Source organism: Oryctolagus cuniculus, chromosome 8, assembly GCF_964237555.1.
Source record: "Oryctolagus cuniculus chromosome 8, mOryCun1.1, whole genome shotgun sequence".
In the NCBI taxonomy this organism is placed as follows: domain Eukaryota; kingdom Metazoa; phylum Chordata; class Mammalia; order Lagomorpha; family Leporidae; genus Oryctolagus; species Oryctolagus cuniculus.
This window is the reverse complement of record NC_091439.1, coordinates 86,725,894-86,743,859: the sequence shown is the minus strand read 5'-3', so window position 1 is coordinate 86,743,859 and position 17,966 is coordinate 86,725,894.

Below are 17,966 nucleotides of genomic sequence, written 5' to 3'. Positions count from 1 at the left end.
GAGAGTCCCTTGCCATGTAGACTTTGTCACAGACTCTCACACATCAGCTTACTTCAGGGACAGTAAGAGAAAGTCTCAGTTCAGTCTACTCACCTGGGGTCCTATATAAGGCATCAAAATCCTGGGAATGTCATCCCATCAGCGTTGGGATTCTCTGTTGGGTAGAAGCTCACACTGGAGGGAAGAGATTATATAATGGTATATCCACAATTTATGATGATCTACTGGGGCTGGTGCTATGGCATAGTGGGTAAAGCCGCCGCCTACAGTGCACTGGTTTGAGTCCTTGCTGCTCCACTTCTGATCCAGCTCCCTGCTATGGCTTCAGAGGGCAATGGAGGATGGCCCAAATCCTTGGGCCCCTGCACCCATGTGGGAGACCTGGAGGAATCTCCTGGCTCCTGGCTCCTGGCTCCTGGCTTCGGATCAGTGCAGCTCCAGCCGATCACTCCCAATTGGGGGGAGTGAACCAATGGATGGAAGACCTCTTTCTCTCTCTCTCCCTCTCTCTGCCTCTCCTTTTCTCTCTGTTTAAATCTGACTTTCAAATAATTAAATAAATCTTAAAAAAAGATCTACTTTTTTCTTCATAAACAAGGGCTCTTAAAAAGTTTATTGAAAACTTATACTATGAGAAACTATGCATGGATTTCAAAAAATTTTGGCACAAAATTAAACTTCTTTAGTTCTATTTTTTCAATGAAAGGTTTGAAGTTACCTCATATTAATGTATTTGAAAATATGTTTTAGTATGTACATGCTTTTTAATTTATATATATGTTTACTTTGCATATAACTTTGTAGAATATTCCGCAATTTTTTTCTACTCATAATTTTTTAAAGATTCCTTTTTCATTATTTGAAAGGCAGAGTGACACAGAAAGGGAAAGACAGAGGGAGAGATCTATCCAGTGGTTCATAGATCTGCATAGCTGCAGTAGCTGGGGCTGGGCCAGGCTGAAGACTGGAAATCGATCTGAGTCTCTTACATTTCTAACACGGGCCCAAGCACTTGGACATCTTCCACTGCTTTCTCAGTTGGATAAGCAGGGGGCTGGACCAGAAATGGAGCAGACAGGACTCAAACCAGGACTTTGATATAGGATGCCAGAGTTACAGGCAGCAACTTAACCTGCTGTGCCAGAATGTGTTCTCTCATACTTCCTTTTTGACTTACTTATGTTCCACAACAGTTATAATTCCTATAACTATATAGTAGCCTGTGGTAAGATTGTTACAAAATTGATTTATCTTTTTGCTGTTGATGAACAGTTGGACTATTCCAGTTTTTGCTATTATGAATAAATCCATATTGCTATGAGCATCTTTGTTCATAGTTTTCATTTTTAGCTCATGTTTATAATATTGTGGAACAGTGGTCTTCCTACTTTTTACTTGTTGAATATTATGATTAGTGGCTAATTAAGCCTGTGAATATAGAGTGCATTAAAATTATGTCTTTGAAAAAACTGTTGAAGAGAGGGGAGAGACAGAGGGGGATTTGGAGGTGAGCAGGGGAATGAGGGAAGTTTTCTTTATATTAATAAAAATTTTAAAAGTAAATAAATACATAGTAAAAACATTTACTACGTCATAAAATAACTGTTTGATATTGAGAGATATCAAATAAATATTTCTCCTCTATAAAATGTTTTCAAGGACTACAATCCATTCATTATGTAGTAGCCAGAATGAGTTATACCCTTGAGGAGCAGTAATTTTTCTACTTACTACTTGCTGAATTCTTAAGTTAGTGGAGTGGAGTGGAGGGTTAAACTTGTAATTATAAAGAAAACTGAAAGTGTGTAATTGTAAAGATTAGAAGAAAAATAAAAAGGAGGAGGGAAGGTGGGTATTGAGGAGGAAGATAAAGTGAGAAGCATCAATATGCTGTTAAAACTGTAGATAAGAAATATAAGGTAAATCAATTAAAATATATATAAGAAATATAAGATAAATCAATTAAAACCACCCAATGACATCTTATGGTACATTGAATGAAATCTATACTCTTCACCTTGGTTTACAAAACCCTACATTCTCTGGTCTCTATGTGACCTCATCTTGAACTAAACTGACTCTCCACCACTGTTCTAAATGGCCTTATTCTTTTACACAATATTAAAAGGTTTTCATTTATTCTTACTCTAGGGTCTTTATTCCTTCTTTCTAGAATACTCTTCTTTGCGGCCTTTGAATGTTATCTCCATCTCATCATATAAATTAGTTTAGCTGTTATCAAAGTGGCTTTCCCTAGCTCCCAAATCCCAGGTAGATTCTGTTTTTTTATGTGACAGAGTTATAGACAGTGAGAGAGAGAGAGACAGAAAGATCTTCCTTCCATTGGTTCACTCCCCAAATGGTAGCTACGGCTGGCGCTGCGCCGATCCGAAGCCAGGAGCCAGGTGCCTCCTCCTGATCTCCCACACAGGTGCAGGGACCCAAACACCCATGCCATCCTCCACTGCCCTCCCGGGTCACAGCAGAGAGCTGGACTGGAAGAGGAGGAACTGGGACTAGAACCCAGTGCCCATATGGGATGCCAGCGCCACAGGCAGAGGATTAATCAGGTGAGCCACGGTGCCAGCCCCAACCCCAGGTAGATTCTTAATAACATGACTTTGTTATAATTATTTTCATGGATCCTATTACTATGATATGTTTCTCCTTTAATCTCAATGTGTTTATGTCCCTGTTTGATGTGACTGCCCTGAGAGCAAGGGTCTCTTTCAACTTCTTATCTGTATGTCCATAATAACTAGCCAACTGCCTGGCACACTCCAAGCTCTGAAAAAAAATTTATAAATGAGTAACATAATAATTTCAATGTTAAGATTTACAAAAGCTAGCAGCATAGAAATAAGGTAAAAGGAAGTAAGAAACTTTTCTGCAAATTGCTTTTAGGCTCAGAGTTTCTGTTCATCTGGTATCCTTTTTACTTAAGGAATGGTGCTGGAAGTCAAAATAAAGAATTTTCTGCCTGACAGTTTGAATTCAGAACTAGGAAGGAATGACATAACAGTATTGGGTGAGTGAATTGGGGAATGGTTGGAAACGTGTCTTTGCAGTTCAATCATTTGACATTTAGTTGTTGACAGCCTTCTTGACTCACTAATTAGGACTGTAAAATTCCAGGTGAATGACAGTTGCTTCACCACTAATTTTGCTTTTTGCAGCTGTAATCACCAGGCAACTAATGGTATAATTGATGGACACTGCCAGTTTTTGAGATGGATGGAAATTAATACTTAATTTAGCATTGTTAGGGGTCATAATCACATTTTTGGATGCATGCAAAAGCAGTGAATTTACAGTGCCTTGATCAATAAAACTATAACATAACATTGGGACACAAGCATGCCATTAATGACTTGGGTTTTGAATAGTATAAAAATGGGTATAAATGTGTATAATAAATTTTAAATTTCACTCTGTAATCTATTCAAATTCTAACCCAACCCTCAACTGACACTCCTGGACAAAAAACAGAGAAAAATAAAATTACTAAGCATATAAATCATTGAAAAGGAAATATTTATTTCATAAAGGAACTTTGATAGTTTTGGAACTCTAATAATTATTTAGAATATCTGATTGTTACAATAGTAAATGCTTTACTCTGCTTTAAAGGAAAGCCAACTTTTGTGAACCCATTTGTAATAGGGCATAGAAGCTAATTGATTATATATTTGCATTGGTAAAACATAACTTTAATTCTGGGAGTTGTATATTACTGTGTGTGTCAGGGGTTTCTGAAATAGTATATCATTGTCTTAACATTTAAAAAATATTATGTTGTATTCATTTTGTTCTAGACTATAAAACTGGGCTTATGGAAGAAGTGAAGATTGTTTCTTATGGTTCTCTTCATGCATTTCTGACGATTTATTTTTGATTTTTTTCCATGAGCCTGTAGTCTTGTATCCAACTTTGTTTTTACTGAGTATAGTAATTGTAGACTTTGACTACACCCCATAAATTGTGATTTAAGTGGTCTAGATAAATGCTTGGGCTTAAATATCTTTACAGTTGTTTCTTTGAAATTTTTATTAATATAAAGACAACAGATTGTATGCATTACATAGGTGCAGTTCTAAGAGGACATCCACACTTCCCTCACTCCCCTGCACTCCCCAGTTCCCCTTATTTCCTCTCTTCTCTTCATCAGTTTTTCAAAAGAAATAATGTTAGTCCACATTATATTCACAGGACTAATTCACCACTAATCATAATATTCAATAAATAAAAAATAGGAAGACAGCAGTTGCACAGGTATATAGACACAAGCTAAAAATTATAATCATGTCCTAAAGTGACCATTTCATTCCTATACATTTTTGTATTCTGTATTAGCTGCCAAATATCAGAGAAAACAAATAATATTTGAGACTGAAATATTTCACTAAGCATAATATTTTCCAATTGCATTTATTTTGTTGCAAAAGACAATATTTTGTTCTTTTTTATGGCACAATAGTATTCCATAGTGTATATATACCACGTTTTCTTTATCTAGTCATTAGTTGAAGGGCATATGCATTGATCCCATATCTTATGTGTTGTGAATTGAGCTGCAATAAAGTTGGAGGTACAAATAAATATTTGTATGCTGATTTCATTTCCTTTGGATAAATTCGCAGTAGTGGTATGGCTGGGTCATATGGTACATCTATTTTCAGATCACTGAGGAATCTCAATACTGTCTTCCATAATGATTGTACTAGTTTACATTTCCACCAACAGTGTCTTTTTCCCCAGATCCTCACCTGCATTTATTGTATTTTTTTTTGATTTTTGGATGATAGCCATTCAAACTAGGGTGAGGTGTCACCTCATTGTGTCTTTGATTTGCATTTCCCTGATGGCTAGTGATCATGAGCATTTTTTATGGGTCTGTTAGCCGTTTGAATTTCATCTTTTGAAAAATGCCTATTCAAGTCCTTCGCCCTTTCTTTACTGGATTGTTTGTTTTGTTGTTATTGAGTTTCTTGAACTCTTTATGGATTCTGGAAAAGAACCCTTTCAGTGGCATAGTTTGCAAATATTTTCTCTCTTTCTGTCCCTTGCCTGTTCACTTTACTGAGTGTTTTCTTTGCTTGATAAAATGCCATTTGTATATTTTTGCTTTAATTTCCTGTGCTTCTGGGATCTTTTCCAAGAAGTCTTTGCCTATGTCAATGTCTTGTAGAGTTTCACTGATGTTTTCTTCTAGTAGTTTGATGGTATCAGGTCATAGATTTAGATCTATGGTCCATTTTGCATTGATTTTTCAAAGGTTTATTTGTTTATTTGAAAGTCAGAGTTACACACAGAGAGAAGGAGAGGCAGAGAGAGAGAGAGAGAGAGAGAGAGAGAGAGGTCTCTCATCCACTGGTTCACTCCTGAGATGGCTGCAATGGCTGGAGCTGTGCTGATCTGAAGCCAGAAGCCAGGAGCTTCTTCCAGGTCTCCCACACAGGTGCAGGGGCCCAAGGAGTTGGGCCATCTTCCACTGCTTTCTGAGCCTGGATCAGAGGTGGAGCAGCCTGGACACGAACTTGTGCCCATATGGGATGCTGGCACTGCACGTGGCGGCTTTACCTGCTATGCCACAATGCTGGCCCCTTGCATTCATTTTTGTATGTGGTATAAGGTAGGGGTCTTATTTCATATTTCTGCATATGAATATCCAAATTTCCCATCACCATTTGTTGAAGAAACTATCTTTTCTTTAGGGACTGATTTCATATCACTTGTGAATATTAGTTGGTTGCAGATATTTGGGTTAATTTCTGGGTTTTCTATTCTGTTCCATTGGTGTACACATCTATTTATTTGCCAATACCATGCAGTTTTGATCATAGATATCCTGTAGTGTGTTTTGAAGTCTAGTATTGTAATGTCTCTGGCTTTGTTTTTGTTGTTTAAGACTGCTTTAGCTAGTCAGGGTCTCTTATATTTCCATGTGAATTTTAGCACTGTTTTTGGTATTTTGATTGGAATCACATTGAATCTGTAAATTTCTTTTGGTAGTATGGACATTTTGATGATATTAATGCTTCTAATCCATAAACAAGAAAGATTTTTCCATTTTTTTGTGTCTTCTAATTCTTCCTTTAATGTTTTGTAGTGTTCATCATAGAGATCTTTGTCCTTCTTGATTAAATTAATTCCAAGGAATTTAATTTTTTTGTAGCTATTGTGAATGGGATTGATCTCAGAAGTTCTTTCTCAGCCATGGCATTGTCTGTGTATACAAAGGCTATTGATTTTTGTGTGTTAATTTTATATTCTACCACTTTACCAAACTCTTTTATGAGTTCCAATAGTCTCTAAGTGGAGTCTTTTGGTTCCCTTTTATATAGAATATGTCACCTGCAAATAGGGATTGTTTTACTTCCTCCTTTACAATTTGTATCCCTTTGATTTCTTTTTCTAGTCTAATGGCTCTGGCTTAAGTGTCCATTGTCATATTGAATAGCAATGATGAGAGTGGGTACCCGTGTCTGATTACAGATCTTAGTGAGGTGATTCCAACATTTCCCCTATTCATTATTATGTTGGCTGTGAGTTTGTTATAGTTGCCATGATTGTGTTGAGGAATGATGCTTCTATATCTAATTTTCTGCTTTCTTTGCACTTATTGAGATAATCAAAGGCTTTTATTCTCAATTTGTTAACATGAGTTATCAAGTATATTATTTTTCTGTATATGGAATAATCCCTGCATACCAGGGACAAATTCCTCTTGGTCCAGGTGAATGATCTTTTTGACATGTTGGATTCCATTAGCTAGTATTTTGTTGAGGATTTCTGTGTCTATATTCATCAGGGATATTGTTTTATAGTTCTCTTTTATTGTTTTATCTTTTTCTGGTTTTGTAATTAAGGTGATGCTGACCTCATAGAGGCAGTTTGGGAGGATTCCTTCCATTTCAATTGTTTTGAATAGCTTGAGAAGAATTGGAAATAGTTCCTCTTGAAAAGTCTGGTTGAATTTAGCAGTGTAGCCATCAGGTCCTAGGCTTTCCTTTGTTGGGAGGATCTTTATTATTGATTTAATTTACATCTTGATTATTGGTCTGTTTATGTTTTCTGTCTTCATGAATCAATTTTAGTAGGTTCTATGTGTACAAATATCTATCCATTTCTTCTAGATTTTCCAACTTTTTGACATACAGCTGTTTGTAGTAATTCATGATGATTCTTTTTATTTCTCTGGTATCTGTTGTTACATCTCCTTTTTTATCTCTGATTTTATTAATTTGGCTCCCCGTCTTTTTTTTTTTTTGATTAGAGGGCCAATGATGTTTCAATTTTGTGTATTTTTTCAAAAACCAGCTCTCCATTTCACTGATCTTTTGTATTTTTTGTTTCAATTTCGTTTATTTCTTCTCTAATTTTTAATTATATCTTTCCTCTAACTAATTTTGGGTTCATTATGTTCATAGTTTTCTAGGTCTTTGTGATGCATGGATAGGTAATTTATTTGAAACCTTTCCAATTTCTTGATCTAGGCACTAATTACTATAATCTTCCCTCTTTTGCTGTATATCACAAGTTTTAATTATCATCTTTATTGTTGAATTGTCATCTTTATTTGTTTCCTAGAACTCTTTGATTATCCCTTTGATCGCTTCTATGACCCACTGTTCATTCAGGAATATCTTGTTCAGTCTCCATGCGTTTGCATAATTTCTAGATATTCTTAAGTTGTTAATTTCAGTATCATTCCATTATGTTCAGAAAAAAATACATGGTATGTTTTCAATTTTTTCGAATTTATTAAAACTTGCTTTATGGCCTAGCATATGGTATATCTTAGAGAACATTCCATGCATTGATGATAAGAATGTGTGTTTTGCAACTGTGGGATGAAATTTTCTGTAGGTATCAGTTAGGTCCATTTGGTCCATAGTGTAGATAGCTCTGTTGTTTCTCTATTGATTTTCTGTGTAGTTCATCTGTCCATGAATGAAAGTCGGGTATTGAATTTCCCATTACTATTGTATTGAAATCTATGTCTCCTTTTAGATTCGTTAACATTTGTTTAAATTTCCAGGTGCACTGGCATTGGGTGAATAAACAATTACTAGAGTAACATCTTCCTGTTCAATTGATCCCTTAATCATTACATAATGCCCCTCTTTGTCACTTCTAACAGTTTTTGCGTTAAAGTCTATTTTTCTAATATTAGGATGGCTATACCTGCTCTTGTTTGCTATCCGTTAGCTTGGAATATCTTTTTCCATTCTTTCACTTTCAGTCTTCAGATATCTTTGTTGGTGAGGTGTATGTCTAATAGGCAGCAAATAGATGGGTATATTTTTTCAACCATTCAGCCAGTCTGTAGCTTTTAATTAGAGAGCATAATATACATTCAAGGTTATTATTGATAAATGATTTTGTCCTACCATTTTTTCATAAGTATTACTATTGTTTCTTCAGATTTTCTTTGTACTTTTACTGGGAGATTTTCTGCCTTCACCTTCTTTCATTATGATGTTTCTGTTTGTAGCATATTCTTAAAAATCATTTCTAAGGCTGGACTAGTGATGACAAATTCTTTGAATTTTTGTTGGTTTTGGAAGGTCTTTATTTCACCTTGATTTATAAATGAGAGCTTTACAGGCCACAATGCTCTAGGTTGACAGTATTTTTTTTTTTTTTTTTTTTGGAAATTGGAGTATGGCTCTCCATTCTCTCTCTTTTTATTTATTTATTTATTGACAGGCAGATTTAGACAGAGAGAGAAAAAGAGAGAAAGGGTTTCCTTTCCATTGGTTCACCTCCCAAATGACAGCTATGGCCGGCATGTTGTGGCCGGTACGCTGCACCCATCCGAAGCCAGGAGTCAGATGCTTCCTCCTGGTCTCCCATGCAGGTGCAGGGCCCAAAGACTTGGGCCATCCCCACTGCCTTCCCAGGCCACAGCAGAGAGCTAGACTGGAAGAAGAGCAACTGGGACAGAATCTGGCACCCCAACTGGGACTAGAAGCTAGGATTAGCCAAGTGAGCTGCAGTGCTGGCCTCTGCATTCTCTCTTAGCCTGTAGGGTTTCTGATGAGAAATTAACTGTGAATCTAAATGGAGATCTTCTTAAAGTAATCTGGTGTTTGTCTCATGCAGTTTTAGAATCTTTTCTTTATATTTTATTGTTTTTTTTTCAGCTTTTATTTAATAAATATAAATTTCCAAAGTGAAACTTTCGGATTATAGCGGCTTTTCTTCCCATAACTTCCCTCCCATCCGCAACCATCCCATTGCCCACTCCCTCTCCCATTCCATTCTTCATCAAGATTCATTTTCAATTATCTTTATATACAGAAGATCAACTTAGTATACACTAAGTAAAGATTTCAATAGTTTGCACCCATACAGACATACAAAGTATAGAGTACTGCTGAGTAGTAGTTTTACCATTAATTCGCATAGTACAACACATTAAGGACAGAGATCCTACATGAGGAGAAGGTGCATAGTGACTCCCGTTGTTGATTTAACAATTGGCACTCTTATTTATGATGTCAGTAATTACCCGAGGCTCTTGTCATGAGCTGCAAAGGCTATGGAAGCCTCTTGAGTTCACAAACTCCAACCTTATTTAGACAAGGCCATAGTCAAAGTGGAAGTTGTTTCTCCCTTCAGAGAAAGGTACCTCCTTCCTTGATGGCCCGTTCTTTCCACTGGGATCTTACTCACACAGATCTTTCATGTAGGTCATTTTTTTGCCAGAGTGTCTTGGTGTTCCATGCCTGAGAAACTCTCATGGGCTCTTCAGCCAGATCCAAATGCCTTAAGGGCTGATTCTGAGACCAGAGTGCTGATTAGGACATCTGCCATTCTATGAGTCTGCTGTGTATCCCGTTTCCCATGTTGGATCTTTCTCTCCTTTTTAATTCTATCACTTAGTATTAGCAGACACTAGTCTTGTTTATGTGATCCCTTTGACTCTTACTCCTATCCTTATGATCAATTATGAACTTAAACTGATCACTTTGATTAGTAAGATGACATTGGTACATGCCACCTTGATGGGATTGAATTGGAATCCCCTGGCACATTTCTAACTCTACCATTTGGGGTAAGTCTGAGTGAGCATATTCTTTTTTCTGCCTCTCCAAATCTGTTGTTGAGGCTTTCTGCTGTATTTTCTATTTGACATATTGAGTTCTTTCTGTTTAATATTTCAATTTGATTTCTCTTCAATATTTCAATCTCTTAGAAAAAAATTCATCCTTATCTTGTATGGATTCTTTATCTCATGAACTTGTTTCTTTGTGTTTCTGAGTAATTTTATGATCATTCTTTTGAATTCATTTTCAGGAATTTCACTAATTTCATACTGAAGCTTTATTGTGTTCCTTTTGCGGAATCATTTTGTCTTCCTTGTTATTGTTGTATTTCTGCATTATTTGTGGAAACACTCGTTGCTTTTCTTCTCTGGTGGTTTTTATCTTTGAACTATGTCTCTGTGGCTTAGTGGACTCTCTGGTCCTTCAATGTATATCCTGATGTTTTGCTGGGTGGGGCAAAGAAGCTGTGGTCAGTATCCAAGTGTGGGTGAGTTGAGTATTCAGGATGATAAATCTCTATTGTAAGCAGTTGGAAAATATGATCATATCTGTTGCTGTAGTCACAACCCCACCTCCTCTTTTTCAAGGTGATCAGTGCCTAGGGTTAGCCCACAGTGGGTACAACCCCCACCCATGGAGGTGCATGAACCATACAAAGGATCTGTACATTCCTCAGTGTAAGCATGGAACCCTCTGCAATGAACCACCCCAGGCAGTCAGGGAGTTCTAATCCTCTGAAGCCAGACACAGTGATTTCCGAGACCCAGCTACAAACCACACCATGTCCTATCGTGCAGTTATAGAATTCCCACAGCCACAGAGCACAAGGGTTTATGAGCCTGTCCCGTCCATGGAGAGAGTAATCATTCCAAGAGCCAGCTGCCTGTGGTTGTTACACCTTAGCACTTTGTGCCCTAGAGCCTGTGATAGGTTAAGGGGATAGGAGTACTTCACTGTCCTAAGTGGGTGCCCAGCCCCCTGCCATCTCTCTCATCCAGACTCAAAGTCAGTGTAGAAATGCTGGATTTTTCCCTCTGGTAAAATACCCTTTATGCACATGCATGAGAGCCACATTAGCTTATACTTGCACTATGATGGAGCTTTCTCTCTGCCGGTCGATCAGTCCCTAGTCAGGAGATGGAGCGAAAGAAATGTGCTTTTCCTTCCATGGATTATGTAGGTATCCTGCCGCTCCTCTAGGGCTCCAGGCTGGACTCAAAATTAGTGTGGTCCACAAGGTTCTGCCTCAGGTAATATCATCAGTGGGATGGGCTAAAAGAGTCTGCTCTCACTTAGCTGACAGAAGCTGGTGTCTCCTTCAGCCCCTGGAGTCGTGGGTGGTTTCCTCTCTCATTGCTGTGTATCTGTACTTTCTTATCTCTTCTCTTTTGTTTTTAAGATTTATTTATTTATTTGAAAGTCAGAGTTGCACAGAGAGGAGACAGAGAGAGAGAGAGAGAGAGAGAGAGAGAGAGAGAGAGGTCTTCCATCTGATGATTCACTCCTAGTTAGCCACAACAGCTGGAGCTGCGCCGATCCGAAGCCAGGAGCCAGGAGTTTCTTCTGGGTCTCCCATGCAGGTGCAGGGGCCCAAGGACTTGAGCCATCTTCTACTGCTTTCCCAGGCCATAGCAGAGAGCTAGATTGGAAGTGGAGCAGCCAGGTCTCGAACCGGTGCCCATATGGGATGCTAGTGCTTCAGGCCAGGGCGTTAACTTACTGTTAGCAGTGCTGATCCAAATCTCTCTTCTTTCTGTAGAGTTTTCACTACAAACCTCTCTCCAACTCTCCCCTGGGAATGCACTTCCTCAGCTTTTCCTTTGTTATCTTCCCCTGGCCAAAATAAGCCTGTCTTTCCTATTCAGCCATCATAGAACCCCCAGCTGATTCTAATGTGCAGGCACAGTTGAGAACCAGTATTTTACACTGTGTTTTTGGGTAGTTCATTCACTCTCCTATTTTGATACTGTGTTGATGACTCCCAAATATATATTATTTGGCTCTAATTTTACCCGAGCTTCACATTTGAATATGTAAATGTACGCTTCTTGTTGCTCCTTGGATGGCCTCAAAAATCATATGGACTTATCAAACATATTAACTGAACTCATGCAAGTCTCTTATATGTTTCTTATATGGAATCCTGGAAATAAATACAATGTATCTTTCCTTTTCCTTATCCTGTTATTTTCAGGATTTAGCAGTCCTAGTAGTTTATCTTCCAAGTGTTTCTCAATTTTTTTCCTTTCTCTTCATTTAAACTAACTCTGTTTAACTAAAATACTCCCATCTTGGCAGTATTGACAGTTTCAATAGATTTTCTTGTTCAGATGCTCTTCCCTACTACTCAAATGCCTGTACTTATTCCTTCTCTCTGGAGTGATCCAATATAAGAAGCACTTAACTACATTACTCAGAGGCAAATTCTTTTTTTTTTTTAAATTGGGATTTATTTGTTTATTTGAAAGGTAGCATTCTGGAGAAAGAGGGAGATATGCCCCCCACCTGAAACACATGCATGGAGGGAGAGGGCGGGGAGAGAGAGAGAGATTGAGAGATTGCGATTTGCATCTGCTGGTTCACTCCCCAAATTGTTACAATAGCCATGGCTGGACCAGCCTAAAACCGGGATCCTAGAATTCCATCTAGGTCTCTCACCTGGTATCAGGAGCTCAAGCACATGGTCCATCTTTGGGGAGTTTCTTATATGCATTAGCAGGGAACTGGATCAGAAGTGAAACAATCAGGACTCATATGAGATGCCAGTCTTGTAGGAGGTAACTTAACCTGCTATGCCACAGTACCCGCCCTTATGGTCAGTTCTTCAGGGCTTTTCAACATTTGCTTAAGCTGAAGCTTTTTAGCAAAGGTATTACATTAGTTAACTGTTGTTATAATGAAATACCTGAGGCAGGCCAATTTTATAAAGAAAAGAAAAGAAACTCATTTTGCCTCATGTTCTGGTGATTCAAAGTCCAAAAATCATGATATAAGCTTTGACAAGTTCATCATGGTCAGAATATGAGTGTCTGGATTGTTTTTATAAAGCCACCAAGACTCAGTTATGGGGGTTCCACCCAATGACCTAACCTAATACAATAACTTCTCAAAGGCCCCACCCCAAATACCATGAAAGGAATGAGTTTCCACCATGTTAGTTCCATTGATGTAAGACTTTGGAGACTAAACTTCTGCATGGGTTCAGAGGGACAAATATTCACACTATAGAAGGTAGTTAAGATAATTCCATGACTGATTTATACCTCTTTTCTCTTTACCTGTTTCTGTATGTTTCATACTTTAACATATACAAAGATACAGAACTTCTTTTTTTATTTATTTATTTGCCAGGTAGAGTTATAGACAGTGAGAGAGAGAGGCAGAGAGAAAAGTCTTCCATCTGTTGGATCACTCCCCTAATGGCTGCTACGGCCAGTGCTGCACTGATCCAAAGCCAGGAGCCAGGTGCTTCTTCCTGTTCTCCCATATGGGTGCAGGGGCCCAAGCATTTGGACCATCCTCCACTGCCCTCCCGGGCCACAGCAGAGAGCTGGACTGGAAGAGGAGCAACCGGGACTAGAACCCAGTGCCCATATGGGATGCCAGCGCTGCAGGTGGAGGATTAACCTATTGAGCCATGGCGCTGGCCCCTAGAACTTCTTATAATGAGGACTAAACATCAAGTTTTCTTAATTCTTTGTACCTTTGTTTTTATTCTTACTTCAGCTTAAATCATCTAACTCCTAATTTTCCATTACTGCTTTTGTAACTACATTTTTCAGAGTTTTAAATTCAAAAAACAAAAATTGTGAAGTCATAATACAAAGAGTTCTCATATACTCCTTATCAACTTCCTCTATTAAATTCTCTTATTAGTATATTTGTCCCAATTTATGAACGACAACCAGCTTCTAATGTTCTTTTTACCAGAACTGCCTCACTATTTAATTGAGTTGTTCCTTCCTACAAAAAAGGTTTTCCAACTTGCCCGGCGTGAATAAATATTTCTCTGTTCTCCTTTAGCACTTTGGAATTACCTTGCAATAGAAATGAAATCAGCATGTGAAAGTTATCTGTACCCCCATGTTTATTGCAGCTTGATTCACAATACTTAAGACATAGAATTAACCCAGATTTCCATCAACTGATGACTGGATAAGGAAATTATATGTATATATACACTATAGAACTCTACTCAGCCATAACAAAGAATGAAATCCTGTTTTTTTGCAACTATATAAATGCAGCTGGAAACCATTATACTTAGTGAAATAAGTTAGTCCCCAAAAGAAATATATAATATATTTTCCCTGATCTGTGGTAATAGATTACAAAGAAATGGAATATATATGAGCAAAATTGTCATTTTGAGATTCAATGAGGTTTATAACCCTTGCCTCTACTGTTGAGGCGCATTGTTTTTTCTTCTTACTATTTGTTGAACTCTTTATTTAGTGTAGGGTTAATCTTGTGATTATAAGTAGATTGAAAGTAGATCATTATAAAAACTAAGAAATGGAATAAGAGAGGAAGGAGAAAGAAGTGTGGGAGCATGGGTGGAGGGAGCATAGGGTGGGAAGTATCACTATGTTCTTAAATCTGTATATGTGAAATACATACAATTTGTATACCTTAAACAAAAAAGAATTATCCCTATTAATCTGAAACAGTTTAATTACTTATGTCCTTTTCCACTAAAATGTTGGAGCTAAGTCTTACCATCTTTGTATCTTTAGTACCTACCTGACATTCAGTCTGAAACATGGCATGCTTAGTTACACATTTTTTAAATGGGGCAATTGTTGATGGCATAGCTAAAATCACCACATATCCTTTAGGCACAGCAACTCAATGAAGGTGCTTCCAAACTGTGAATTGGGTTGGTAAATTACTGTTATAACGTTAAAATAATTTCTCTTGAGATATTTCAGAAAGCATCCAATGACATTAATAAGAAAATGCCATCTTGTTTTCACAGGGGCTTCCCTCTACTTGATACTACCTTTAAGGGATTCCTAGTGATTTTATGTGTAGAGATTTCCTTATCTAATGCCTAATTGCATCCAATGCTGTTTGTACAGTCCATTCTTGATTATCCATGGTCATAGCAGGAAAGGGAAGCATGGAAAATCTAAAAATGTCATTAGCATCAACTGCCTCTCTCACCAAATCTTTTGCCAGAGATAGTAATGAGTGTAGCAAAACTGGTGGAGGTGCAAATGAGCTGTGAAATGGCAAAAATTCATGTGGCCAAATAAACAGAAAATGCAGAACTCTGGATAATATACATCTGAGAAGTCAGTCACAGAATAACAAAAATTAACTGTTTTTTAAAATGTGAACTGACTGCTTATGATTGATAATAAATAAAACTGATGTGTCAGAATTTGTTTTATTCACTATAAAGTTAGTAGCTGCATACATACCATTGTGTCATCTGTGCTAAGGGCTGGCTATCCTTAGACCACATGAACATCTGCTTTTATATTCTGATGACATAGACTTTGAGGGAATGTTATATTTCATTCTCAGGTTTGAAGGACAGTTATAAGCAGGTGAGTCAATGCAAGTATTATTTCTATGGTCATTTACCAAACAATGTCTTTTCTCAGTAGTGTTGATAAGCTCAACAGAGGCTTCAAAAATACTTATAAAACACTAGTTTTGAGTACTGAAATTGGTAGAGATAGAAGAGACTACAGAGGTTTGTGAGGCATACTCTTTGTGTTAGTTAGGGTCCTACAGAGGAACAGAAGCAATATGATGATATACATATATACATATGTGGGGGAGAGATGTATTTTAAGAAGTAGGTTCACATTATCATGGAGGCCAACAAGCCCAAGATCTTCAGGGTGAGCTGGCAGCTTAGAGACCTAGGAAGAGCTAAGTCCAAAGTTGAAGTCTGATAGCAGAATTCACTTTTCACTTTGTTCATGGAGATCAGTCTTTTGTTTGACTCATGCCTTTAACTGATTGGATGAAGCTCACCTTCATTATGGAGGGCAATCTGTTTTACTCATAGCTCACTCTTTTATATATTAATTTCATGCCCAAATAGAAATACCCAGGATAATATTTGGACAATTATCTGGGCATCATGGCCCAGCCATCTTGACACATAAAATTATTCATCACACTCTCCACTTGTTAGATGAATAAAGAGAAGTGAAATAACTCATATGAGCTTCTGGTAGATGGGCTCAGGCTAGCATTCATATTTCTTACTTCTAACTGGTGTATTTATTACCATAAAATATTGATTTTCTATAATTGTAATAATGAAAAGATAGTGGAGAGCAATTTAACTCAGAAATACATAGCTCAAAAATAAATGCCAGTGTTTGATAGAAAAAGTCCAACAGCTGGCTTTTGACCTAGCAGTTAAGATACCCATGTTGCAATGTTTGTGTTTGATTCCAAGCTCCAATTCTATCTCCAGCTTCCTGCTAATGTAGACCATGGAAGTCACCGGTGATGGCTCAGATGACTGGATTCCTGCCAGCCACATGGGAGACCTGGACTGAATTCCTGATTCCTAGCTTTAACTCCATCTGGGGCCATCTCAGGCACTTGGGGAATGACTCAGTGAATAGATCTCTCTCTCTCTCTCTCTCTCTCTCTCCCACACACACACACTTTCTCACACTAAAAAATGTATTACATAAAGCCTATTGAATGAGACTCTCATGGTATTTCAGAATGTCTAGCACACTTGGTCCCTGTTTAAATAGCAGAAGTAGATTCTTCTCATGATAGCTTTATTAAGCTATATGACACATCCATAAGCAGCACCCTTTATTCAATTCAGTGTTTCAAAAATATATTCACAAAGTTGTATAGCCATCACTATCGTTCTAGACTCATGAATAGTCACTCTCCATTACCATTCTCTCTATTCCTTATAAATCACTAATCTACTTTCTATCTTTATAGATTTGGAACCATATAATACATGGACTTTCATGACTCACTTCTGTCACTTAGCATAATATTTTCAAGATTCATCCATGTTGTAGCATGTATCAATTAGTACAATCATACTCAATCAAACATTCCACTATATGGATAAATCACATTTTGTTCATCCACTCATCAGTTGATGGGTGTTTGGATAGTTTCTATTTTTTAGGTATTTTTTAAACTTTTATCTAATAAATATAATTTTCCAAAGTACAGTTTATGCATTACATTGGCTTCCCCCCCCCAATAACTTCCCTCCCACCCGCAGTCCTCCCATCTCCCACTCCCTCTCCCATTCCATTCACATTAAGATTCATTTTCAATTATCTTTATATACATAAGATCAATTTAGTATATATTAAGTAAAGATTTCATCAGTTTGCACCTACACAGAACATAAAGTGTAAAATACTGTTTCAGTACTCGTTATAGCATTACTTCACATTGGACAACACATTAAGGACAGATCCCACATGAGGAGTAAGTACACAGTGACTCCTGTTGTTGACTTAACAATTTGACACTCTTGTGTATGGCGTCAGTAATCTCCCTAGGCTCTAGTCATGAGTTTCCAAGGCTATGGAAGCCTTTTGAGTTCGCTGACTTCGATCTTATTCAGACAAGGTCATAGTCAAAGTGGAAGTTCTCTCCTCCCTTCAGAGAAAGGTACCTCCTTCTTTGATGGCCCGTTCTTTCCACTGGGATCTCACTCACAGAGATCTTTCATTTAGGTCTTTTTTTTTTTTTTTGCCAGAGTGTCTCGGTGTTCCATACCTAAAATACTCTCACAGGCTCTTCAGCCAGATCAGAGTGACTTAAGGGCTGATTCTGAGGCCAGAATGCTATTTAGGACATCTGCCATTCTATGAGTCTGCTGTGTATCCCACTTCCCATGTTGGATCATTCTCTCCCTTTTTGATTCTATCAGTTAGTATTAGCAGACACTAG